Below are 13,096 nucleotides of genomic sequence, written 5' to 3' on the forward strand. Positions count from 1 at the left end.
ACGAGAAGCTATTGGCAAGCTTTCTCACATACCCACATTGGCTGAATCCGAGACTCGAACCCACGCAGACAAATAAGATGGTAGTGATCCTTAACGGAGAGCGCTTTAGACCACTCGGCCACTCGGGGCCCTCTTAAGAGTAGTTAAATAATATGACGCTATTGCAGAGGGTGTCTACCATTTAGGTTTAAACTAGTTCTAAAGCTTCAATTAACCGTGAACCTGTTTTATAAGAGAAGGTTTTTCTTTCATTTTTAATTTTAATTTCAATTTTAATTTCTTTCATATATCATGTTTGATTCATTTCCTAACATTCTACTTCAACTATCAGGTTCTGAGTGCTCGTTTTTCAGAGTCAATTTATATTTTCATTTTGAATACATCATTTATCATTATTATTTAAATTTTTGGTTTTCTGCCAAATTTCGTTTCTTAATATTTATTTTCAATTAATACAATTATGTCTTGGCTTGCACCAAAGTCTGTTTTTAACTTTTACTGTCACATTCATTTCTTTATAAATTTCCTTTAAAAGTTCCATTTTTAAATTTTATTTTCATTTATTTTAATGTTCCGTTTTCAATTTCTGAATGCTGATTCGGCATTCCTAGCAATACTTACCAGTCTCAGATATGTTATTCAGCTGTGTTTAATTAAGAGAATTCATTTATTTAATTAAATCATTAATTGGAATTAAATAATAATCGGACATTTATAGTTGAATTATACTATGTATTATTGTGTATTACTTTAAAGACATTTTTGATCATGTAGTTGTGATTCATCCATTAATACTGGTACACCATTAAAATAATAACATCATTGGGTATTCCACTGGAAGTAATTAGGATTACTTGATACGTATGGAGTTGATACAACATGTAAGACTGTTTAGGATTTGATTCTCCATACTGTAATTCATTTATTTACACTTTGCTTTCAGAGAAATGAATTATATTTTCAATTTTACCAAATTTGTTGATTTTTGCTCTTTTCTGTAGCTTAATTTAAGATCTTTGAGTCGTAACACATGTAACACCAAAAAAAAGTAACCTAAAAGTATATAGCAGTTTATTGACATTGTAACCGAACAAGAGCTGGTCAATGCTGTATGACTTAAATTGATGATCCTGTTGTTATTCTAGGCATTTTAGAGTATATTGGTGTTCTGAGACCGAACATGTTAATTTTTTACATGCGTATAAGCTCTGGAACACGAACAAGAAATTCTAATTGGTTAGAGCGTCCGCCTCGGGTGCGGTTGGTCGCGGGTTTGAACCCAGACTGAGTCATGCCAAACTCTTATAAAAATAATACTAGCAGCTGCCTCGCTTGGGACTCAGCATTAAGAACTTACTGTGACAACTGGTCGGCCTGGTGTCAGGATAATGTGACGCGGTGGGATATGATACTACACGTCTGGGGTATGATGCACCTGTGCTACATCATTATAAATTCGCACGCTGCAGAATCATAGAGATATGACAGAAAATAGTAAAAACTACCTTAAAAGCCAATTCACACACACACACACATACACATAGTAAATTAGTTAAACTTTTCTGTCTCAATACTTAGGGTCATTACGGTAATTGTGATTAAATTACTTTAGCAGGAAAATATCTGGCTGCACAGTTGTTCCTCTTTCATTTGATTTTTTTTAATCGTCTGATAATGTAATAACTTATACATGTATTGAAACTGGCCAAACGTGCATTCTACTTCATTTGCACGTGCGTCCTGCCGAACGCTGCTCACTACGTTGCTCTAACTACGATCTACCTGAGAAGTTGTGTGGTCTTTTTCAGAAGAAAACATAGGCATAACTTAACGTCACTTTGTGTAGGTACAACTACCTAGAAAATTATTCATCTGTTGTAGTCAAACGGGGCAAGTGTTACGTCGTAGAGTCAACATCTCCTACCTTTCATCAGATTGTACCTTTCTTTGTTCAACTCTAGGTTCTTTGCAATTAAAAATGGCATACCAGATATCGCCGGAGCAGATTGAAGAATATAAGAAAGCGTTCACCTTTTTTGACAAAGATGGAGATGGCAAAATCTCGACCGACGAATTGGGAGATGTATTGGGATTATTAGGCCAAAAGCCATCTCAGACAGAGCTGGAAGACATAATGAAAGAAGTTGATAATGATGGTAACGGCAAGATAGAGTTCGAGGATTTTTTTGTAATGATGACAAGCAAAATCAATTATACTGACAGCGAAGAGGGCCTCAAAGATGCATTCCGTGTTCTGGACAAAGACAGAAAAGGTTTTATCACTGCATTTGCTTTGCAACAGGTAATGACAAATATTGGAGACAAATTAACATATAAGGAAGCCCAAGAAATGATTCGAGAAATTGACGCTGATGGAGATGGAAAGGTGACTTACGATGATTTTAAGGCGATGATGACCCAAGAGTAGTTTTCTCCACGATGATGACCGAACATTAGTTTTCTCCACGATGATGACCCAAGAGTAGTTTTCTCCACGATGACGACCGAACATTAGTTTTCTCCACGATGATGACCAAACATTAGTTTTCTCCACGATGATGACCGAACATTAGTTTTCTCCACGATGATGACCGAACATTAGTTTTCTCCACGATGATGACCGAACATTAGTTTTCTCACGATGATGACGGAACATTAGATTCCCTTAGCAGGAAAATATCTGGTTGCACAGTTGCTCCTCTTTCATATGTTTTTTTTAATTGTCTGATAATGTAATGACTTATATTGGCACAAGTAGCGCCTTTGTCAAACTAAAATATCATCAGCATATGCTAAGTTTATAATTGCTTTACTGAGACATTAGTAAATGAAGGAACTTGATAGTGCTGCTAAATGTTTGTCGATCCATAATTGATTCACGAAATGGACAAAAAGTCTTACATTTCAGATGTATGGTTTCATTACTTTACACGTCAGTTAAATTTAATTTTTTATAGTATTCAATTTTTGTTGAATCGTTTCTAACGGCTTGAATATGAAAAGTCAAATCACACTAGTATCACATTTAGATCTATCACCAGCTTCTAAAATGGATATGTAGTTTCAGCGTGAAATAAGTTTATCCTGGAATGTTAACCTGAAATTATGATTATAAAAAGTAAACATTTGTAATATTAAGTCACACCTTTTTTGTGACTCCACTCCAACCATTAAACACAACTGACATACAAATTATTTTGAAATGGTGTAATGGATGTTTTTATTAGTTAGTATATACAAAGTGTGAAGATTCTCTTTAAAAGGTCTAGAATAAACTGCTCACTAGATGATTGTGATTAACGTCACGTGTCTTCGCTTGTTTTCTGGAGCATGCAAGTAGAAAGATGGTTTAAAGTACCGCTAATATGTTACTCTATACTTCAAACATAATTATGTTTATTTAATAATAATCAGGATGGCATCATAGATTTTAGAATGAGCATGCGTGAACGAGTTGAATTGATGGAGAACACCTCGAATCAGCGAATGTAGCTCCTGGTGTGCCCGCGTCCACTGTACTAAACCCAATATTCAAAGCAGTGGCATAGCCTTATGTAAGGAAATTGTTGGATTGGCATCAGCTTTAAAACTCTGAGTTTCTAAATTCTTTACAACAAAATTCATTTTATGCCAAACCGAGTAAAAGATTTTAAAGTAGATATATTGCCGAAATCAGTAATCCGCATTGCATAGTAGTTTCAATAGTGTTACGATTCTAGATCTAAAAATAATGAGAGAAGAAAAAAAAGAAAAAAACAAGGCGCAACAAGCAATTGAAGCAAAGTCAACTATTACGACTTTGTTCTATACCTAGCTAACATAATGAAGCAAAATCCATGTCAACATCAATAAATTTATTTACGTAGAATGCAAAGTGACATTTTTAAAAGAAATTACAGTATTGTAATTTATATCCCAAGTAATTCTAAAAGTTTAACCGTATGTCAAATTATATGAAGTTCGAATTGAGTTCTGGAGGTGATCCAAATAAATTCGAATGTTGAATGTGTTGGCGTGCCTGTAGTCTTAAACGTGCTTATATGCCAATCACCTTGAATATGGCGATGTGCCAAGTGTTTTAATCCCTCGCAATAATATAATCCAAAATGCATTTGACTTCGCTTACTATCATTCCAAAATTTTGTTTTATCCAAGGATATGTTTGAGCGTTTTGTAAATCGATAGAATAATAATTTGAATAAATAAATACACCAACATTATATTTAACACAATACAACAATAAAACAGATTCGACTTTGGTTGTTAAAACAAGGATAAATGATGCTAATGTAAACAACTATGTACCCATTCATGTGAGCTAGGTCGTATTCGGAACTACTGTCATCCTATTGGGAACTTTCCTTTCTGAAACTTTCTAAGTTTAGAATCAAGACATTCTTTAAATCAAACTGAAGTAAACATCTCTACAAGTAATAATGATCTAAATATTTAATATATACTCATGGAGAATTATTTGATATGTATTGCATTGTCTAGCAAATAAACGACACTTTTCAGGTACACCATTAACTTGATTTTGGACAAAGGGCAAGGAAACAACGCAGACATGCCAACAGCTACCTCGCTTGGCGCTCAGCATTAAGGGGTCAGTGTTAAGACTGGTCGGCCTGGTGTCCGTATGATGTGGGTGGGTGGAACATCATGCTACATGCATGATGCCCCAGTTATATACATCACTATAAACTGCCACACTGCAGACATCGTAGCGATATGACTGAAAAATCGTTAAAGCTGCATTAAAATTCCAACACATACAGACAAACACACATCTCATCACAATACTGTGCCAACCGGACATGTGTGGTAACAAGACAGAAAAAGAAACGCTCTATAATCGGGCCGATACCTCAAGACCGGTTTACTCAGTTTTGAGAGAGTCACATGGAAATTGGAATTTATTTTCCAATCACATTAAATGTGATGTAGCGCATTGGAGCCTCGCAAATGTACTCTATGTAAGATAGGTCTCCTTTAACCAACTGAGTTCTGAACTAGGTGAAATCGAAATTATCACATTGCATATTCGAACTATATAGCTTAGACGCAGGACAAAAACATGATAGTTCGCATTGTCCTAGCTTAAATGTGTATAATCAATGATCTAGTAGGGGACCTTCAAAGAAACGACCGGAAAGGTGATTTGCATGACAATATCACGTTTATTTACAAGGATTTCGCGCTTTTGCTTCCCGAAATCTTCGTATCGAGATATCAAATCGGAAAGCAGCAGGGAAGTTCTACAGACCAGACGTTCCAGACCAAATAAAGCTTCCTACGAGAACTTTCTCCGTAGAAGCCTCAGATTTCAAAAATAAGCCTTCCTACGAAAATTAATTTGCGTAAATTCGTTCCCGACTGCAATTTTTTGTGTGCAAATTCAATGATTCTAGACAAGTAAAAAAAGGGGGGGGGGGAATTTATTCTGGTGTCGATGAAGTTTGCAAAGTTTGGCTGCGAGTCTCATGAATAAATTTGATCAAGACCGATTCGATATCTACTACGCGGATCATGAAGATTAATCGTGATGAAACCATGCGGTGTTGCCTGGGCGCGGCTGAAGAAAATTTTGAATTTATTTATGTCCATATCGCCGTTGCACCAAGTCTGATGAATATTTCTCAACGTGTGAGTATCAACGCCATTGAACACCGACAAAATGTTACAATTGTCCCTAATTACCTTGGGAATTTGCGTATATCGCTGCGTCACGTAAATAACATCGGTGTTCTTGTGTCGGCCACGCGAGAATATCCTAGCCGGATTAGTTTGCTTATCCAGCATAACATCATCGAATACAACAAGATTATTAACATTGCCATCTAAATTTTCCACGGATGGGGTTTCATTGATGTCTGTGATGAATTCGATCGTGCCTTCGTCGGTATTGTCGCTAAATTCCTTTAGCACTTGATAACAACGCTGATCATCAACGGACGGTGCAACCAAATACAATTTGTCCCATTTTAGCCATCGCATTATCAAATTTAGCAACAACTGAGTCTTTCCAGAACCAGACGGGCCAATAATTATCATCCTTATCGAATTTGGTAACACCGCGTTGTGTTTCACCTGCTCGCGTCGCTTCGTGGCTGAAAAATCAATTACATTCATGTTACTAGAATACATGGATCTATATTGTGTTAAGTGTCGCACGCGCACAGCTACGATAAATCCAACCGAAATCGTCACACGCAATAACAGGAACGCAATTGCAGGAGAATGCGAAGTTTGTAATACACGCAAATTCAGATTTGTAAAAAAAAAAATAGAAGAACCGGAGGAGACATTACCGCCTCCATGAAAAATCTACCTGGACTGCCTTGGGCAAAATATCCCGGAGAAAAACATCTGCCAGGATACAATTACTGCGGACCCGGCACGAGGCTCGATATAAGACTCAACGATAATAATCAACCAAATCCCGGCGAAGATCCAGTAAACGCCATCGATAACGCGTGCTACTATCACGATCTTGCGTATCGCAGCGGGGATTTACAACAAAGACATCTTGCTGATATTAGGCTAATTCATGCAATAGACGCGATTCCTGACAAAAGTTTCAAAGAAAAATTGGCAACTTGGTTGATAAAAGGCGCGATGAAAGGTAAATTAGTATTCGGTGCTGGTAAATAATAATGGAGCAAATATATTATTCTCCGCGAGGTTTTTGGCGAGGAAAATCAGCAATAGCCAAACTCGCCAAGGCAGCAAAAGTAAAACAGTCCGTTGCTGAATCGTGGCTATCGAAACAGGCAGTCTGGCAAATTTATCTTCCCCCACCTAAGAAAATACCGTACGCGAGTTTCACCATCAGTGTCCCTAATGAAGTCCATCAGGCTGATTTAATGTTTCTTCCTCACGATACCGTCGACGGAGTCACATATAAATACGTGTTAACGGTTGTTGATATCGCAAGCAGATACAAGGAAGCCGAGCCGTTATCGAATAAAACAGCAACGGAGATCGCTAAGGCGTTTAGCGAAATTTATTCACGATCTCCATTAACATGGCCGAAGCTTCTCCAGGTTGATCCAGGTCGAGAATTTCTTGGCGCGGTTACTTCATTGATGAAAAAGAATAATGTTAAAATCCGTCGCGGTATTGTAGGTGTTCATCACAATCAAGCTATCGTTGAGAGATTCAATAAAACTCTCGCGGAAAGATTATTCGGATACCAGTACGCGCGTGAATTTATTCAAGATAATCGATCTCATGATTGGGTATCGAGGTTGCCTCATGTGATTAACGCACTAAATAACGAGACAACGAGAACAATAGCAATGAAACCTGCAATTGCAATTACAAAACCAAATATACCCCTAAAGCGAGATTCCACAATTCCGCCTGTGCTAGGTAGCGTCACGGTCAGGTATTTATATAAAGAAGGCGAGGCTGAAGGAGGAAGAAAAAGAGCAACCGATCCAACCTGGAGCGTAACAACACATAAAATATCAGCCGTAACAAGATCATCGGGAAGACCGGCAATTTATTTCCTAGATTCACTAGCGCCACAACGCGGATTTACCAAGGAGGAATTACAAATAATACCGAAAGATACTCAACTACCGCCAGCGTCATTAATGTGAAACCGAATTCTACCTAACTGAGATAATTTTCTTACTCTTGACACGGCTAAATAAACTAAATTTGACCAGGAAATTCTATCATCGACGATCCAAACTTGACCATCTACGGTCAATCCCTGCGATGAGTGTATCGTTGTTGCGTATCCAAGTTTCCATGGTGATCTTTCTGCGTTTATCGCGTCATTAACAAGATTAATATCAACAAGAATAATATCGTTCAAGACCAGGATCTTTTCCTCTCCGCAGGGTAAAGTAACACTGATATTTTGTTTCCTGGTATCAGCTGGCCTGTAACACAGCGGCACCTGTAATGTTGGAAATTTCTCGCAATGAAGCTTGAATAACATTTCCTGAATAACATCGCGAACAATTTTCCTACTAGCAACGATCAAATGATCGGGACGCCACAAATTTAGAAAAATATCCATCGGAGTCTCGTCGATTATTCTTCTCATCACATCGCATTGAATTTTATTCGGTTGTAATCGAATTATTTTCTTAAATTCAGTCAGTAAAATATCATCGGATCTATAATCGGCGTCGATTTCCTCATAATAGTCAACGAAATTCCTGAGCCATTCGTGAGGAGATTCACCATCAATCGGATCAGGCTGGCCATGATCTCCGCACATTATCACGGCGGTATTTTTCTCCTCCAGCCAGATCAGGAACGATTTTAATACAACTAAATTTACTGTGCAAATTTCATCAAATATTATAATTCTGTTGATATATTTATTTCCCATACGAGCCGAATCCCATAATCCACCGCTGTATTTGAAATAACTGTGATACGTACAAGAATCAACGCCGCGTTGCTTTATTTCTCGCGCTAATCTGTGAGTTGGAGTCAACACTATCATATCAGATTTCGCAAATAAATTTATCGCTCGCGTTGTTTTACCGCTACCACCAGGACCATTTAGGTAAACGAATTTACTACGTGAAATCGGGTCAAATGCGGATGCAGCCGTCGATATTTCCTCGCATTTATCTCGATGAAATTTATCGCAATCTTCGACATCGGCGTCCTCACAATAATCTAGGATATCCTCGTTTTTTATCCTCCAAGTGCCCCAAGAGCCATCGGCGATTAAATTCTCCAGCCTATACTGATATTTCTTATCGATATAAAACGAGTCCGTTGCAGCCCTTACCGCGATATCAGAAAATTTATTTATCATCGACAGTAAATTTATACTAACAAAGGCGAGCATCGATGATCTCAAATGCGTATACTGCGCTGATTCTCCGTCGAGATAGCTAATTACGGTACCTAATTTTACTCCGTCAATAATAATATTCTCTCTGTTGCAGAATATTCCTCGCGACACTGTATCGGCAATAATAAAGTCCATCTCGGCATCGTTGATAAACAATCTAGCGTGTCGGTGTTTATGATCAACGGATCCTCCTTGAGTAAATTTGTCAATTATTTTTCTTCCGATATCTTTCGCGTTTTCACAATCCGTCGGCAACCACACCTTAGTTTGTTTTCTATACGATATAATCGCCTCGCTAACCGTCAACGATACTAACATTGACGAATCCAGCATATATCTCAACAACACTATAGGAACCCATCTGCGTTGAGAGAAATGCCGACCAAACCAAATATAACAAATTTTATGCAAATTTTCAGCAAACTCGAATGAAGTAACACAAGCGAATCCGGTCATGACAAAATCTGGCAATGGTCCGTTAATTGCTACCCTTGTCATCTCGCTGGTGGGATGGCCAAATTTAGCAAAATAATCCGCACAATCGCCATATCCAAGGAAACTTCCAGGATAGCACGCGCTCATATCAACGGATATCATATCTTCGAAATAATATTTGGTATTCCATAATCCGCCATGGCCGTATTCGATACAACTAAGTTGAATATCAGCGAGGTATTCGTTCCTTGTAGGTTTCCATGAGTTTCTTTCTCTGGCAGCGTGAGCAGCAACAGATGGAACCGTAAAACAATTTGTCAGTAACTGATCAGGATTTGACGAATATTTCACCGCGATATTTCTCATCGATTCATGCAATTTTTCATCACGGTAAATATCTCCTCGCGGCAATATAAACTGATCGTATTTTTCTTCGCTCGAGAATAACCAAACCGATATCGGATCAGACGCGGCTAATATTTTGATATATCGGAACATAGCATCGGAATTATCCTTTGCATCATCAACAGGATAAAATTTAACAGCGCGATTTCGCGGAAATATCATTACCGATTGTGACCACGCATGTGAATTATGATCAATAATTTCGATTGGAACTCCTCGAGATCTATACGGCGACGAATATAATATTTATCCTGATAGCGTTTTCACGGTAATAGGAAATTTAAGTTTCTTGCTCAACACAGCAACATCGTCAATCGATGCGCCATCAACAACAGTCTTCGCCCACGCGTTAATTTTATTCAACCTCAATTGTGTCAGACCAGATCCACGACGAGCGTTTTTCATATGCTCGATAACACGCTCGGCAACGCAATTTATCATCGGCGATTCTTTCATCGCAGGTAGATTTTTCGCATCCGGGTTGTTATTCAACCGATAAATTCCATAAACAACAGCGCTAGATGGATACGCCCTAGCATAATAAGGACCATCGATTCCCAATAATAATCCTGGCTTCGAATTTTTATCAAGAACGACGTTTTTCTTACCGCCACGCACGGGATCTCGTTTATCGCGAATAATCCAAGTGTCGTCAGGCATTTGTGCAATAAATTTTATTCCAAAGATAAATCGCTCTTCCTTGTGTTCGAATTTTATATGCTCGATTATCTTCTTGGCCCGTTCCAGATTCATCGTAGCATCAACAGCGTTAGTTTTCCACGTCGACCAAGTGTGAATCGCTCCATCATCGAGGAATTCTCTCTTGGCGCGATCGACCTCAGGTATGATATATTCTGCCTCATCAAGATCAAAAATATCCATTATTATATTTTAGACAAATATTTAAATTATAATGAATAAATGTTCGTGGATACCAATCGGATCAACAAAATCATGCGACAAATCCTGCAGAGGCGAATATTGTGGCGCTCACATATATGCGATTCGACGAGGCAGTAAAGGACCACAGCGGTGCTTAGTTTGTCAAGTTGGCACGCGAGGGAAAACTCGATTGTGTTTATCCTGCGGAGGAAAGAATTATCGGGAATTGCTCAGATATTACAAAAAGAAATCTTCCTCGGTGATAACCTGCGAAGAGGATTATATTAATCGATTCAAGGCAAATTATGATTTAGACAGATAATTATTATATAATGGAAATGAAATCAACGATTCCTGCAATGAAAATCACACACGAGTATAGATCTCATCCAACCATCGAGGGTTACGAGGCATCATCTGATGGTATTGTCAGAAATGCAAAAACAAAGAATCAAGTCGGTAGTGTTAATAATTCGGGCTATCTCGGGTTTACTGTCGGTGAGAATAAAAAACAAAGAAAATCAAGTTATTTATGCCACAGATTTATATTCGAGTGTTTCCATGGACTCATCAAGGATAATTTGGTCATTGACCATATCGACGGAAATAAACTTAATAATAAAATATCCAATCTTCGCGCGGTAACTCCGAGTGAAAATTCAAGATCCGGTAATACCGGTGGCGGACGGCGACCGGCTAAGGCGGTCAAATCGATAAATAAAGAGACAAATGAGGAAATTATATTCACGTCGATGAACGCCGCTGTAAAATATTATAGTATTAATCCAGCATCGGTGCGTCGTGCGGCAGAAAAAATAACTAGCGCAGCATTTTCCTACAAATTTGGCGAGTGGATTGAGTTTTACTATATTCCGATAATATCCGAAGAAAAAATAATTGAATATTAAAAAATTAATATAACATGGACGAACAAACCATAAACAATATCATCGAAGCTATCGATGACCTGAGAAATAAAAATATAAATCTTCCCTCGGAGTTGGACGCGAATAAAATCCGATCCGAATTCGAGACAATTATTCAAGGAAAACTTGAATACAAATACACGCTACCATCCGAATACAAATTAATAAAGAAAATCCAGATTGCGATGTATCAATCACTTGCGACAGTCAGCGATGATCAAATCGAGGATTTTGTTAAATTATCGACGCTGGTAGAAAAAGCTAGATTGATTTTATCAGAAGCATACGAGTCAAAAAAAATTACAAGCTCGCGCGTCAGGCAGTTGAAAAAGCTTGTCGATGAAAGTAAAGTTAGGGAATCCCCGATTCCTGATTCTTGAATCTTCCTGAAGAAATTCCACAAAAAAAAATTTTATTTTATTGAAATTGTATAATTTTCTTATTTTCTGACTACCATTTATCCCACCAAAAAACATAAAATTATATAAATTGCACAATTTGACGGGTATTTACCCCAGCAGATTCACGAAATTATATAAATTACTCGATTTGACGGGTATTTACCCCATAAAAAACATAAAATTACGCAAATTTCTTAATTTTTCTGATTTTTATTAATTTTTTTTTATTATTTACCAAAATAATTTTATTTATTGAAATTATGCAATTTTCCTAATTTTGATGGGTATTTACCCCAGCAGATTCACGAAATTATATAAATTTCACAATTTGACGGGTATTTACCCCAGCAGATTCACGAAATTATATAAATTGCACAATTTGACGGGTATTTACCCCCATCAAAATTAAAAATTTTTACTAATTTTGAAAATTTCCCTGGATTTTATTTATTTTTTTGGCCTGTTTTTCCATGGCGGATGGATTTACGATTTCACCAGCAAATTGATACTAACAGTTTCCCCGCGGATATCAAGCAAATTTCCTTTCTGATCCGTTAGTTTGAAATTTATCCTTGACAACAATCGATTATGACATCGCAGATAAAACGGATTCACCGGCTCCTTTATTATCAAATAACCCGGAGAGGCGCTAGGTGAAAACGAATACAAGATGAATCCCTGCTGCGCTTGATTTGACTCTGACGAATCAACATTGTAGCTGCCCTCGACAACATCCGCGTGAAGATAAATCGCGATAACTTCCGTTATGTTAACGATACCTGGCGAGATATGCCGCCCGCCTTTGGTCGGATCATTATCGTGTCTGAGAAACAGCGCTAATTGTTTTTTCTCTGCCCACGCGGCATGTAATTTCGGAAATAACTCATCGATAGTATCAGTGACGGATTTTCTTAGTTTATCAACGTCATAACCGGGAAATTTGAAATTTGGTAATGTTTCCTCGGTTAATTTATGTAATTCCATGAATTTTTTCTTATTACCTGAATTTTTGATCAATGTAAATTTGGTAATAGGAAGAATATAATCGCCGATTGATATATCGTCGATGATTGCCTGAATAAACATTTTATGATAATATTCAAGATCGTTCGCAATTCGATTCAACCTTCTCACGTGCCTTGGGAGAAAATCACACCAGCCTGTTTTATTTAGGATACATTCATTGAAAAATGATCGAAAATAAGAAAGTAACATTT

At 37.5% G+C, this 13,096-nt stretch overlaps 1 pseudogene; it reads left to right on the forward strand.

The window, feature by feature from the left end:
* Positions 1-1,777: 1,777 nt before the first annotated feature.
* LOC149799931 (neo-calmodulin pseudogene) lies at positions 1,778-3,288 on the forward strand (annotated as a pseudogene).
* Positions 3,289-13,096: the final 9,808 nt, after the last annotated feature.

The sequence above is a fragment of the Sinohyriopsis cumingii genome, chromosome 5 (assembly GCF_028554795.1).
Source record: "Sinohyriopsis cumingii isolate HCF-2022 chromosome 5, ASM2855479v2, whole genome shotgun sequence".
Taxonomy (NCBI): Eukaryota; Metazoa; Mollusca; class Bivalvia; order Unionida; family Unionidae; genus Sinohyriopsis; species Sinohyriopsis cumingii.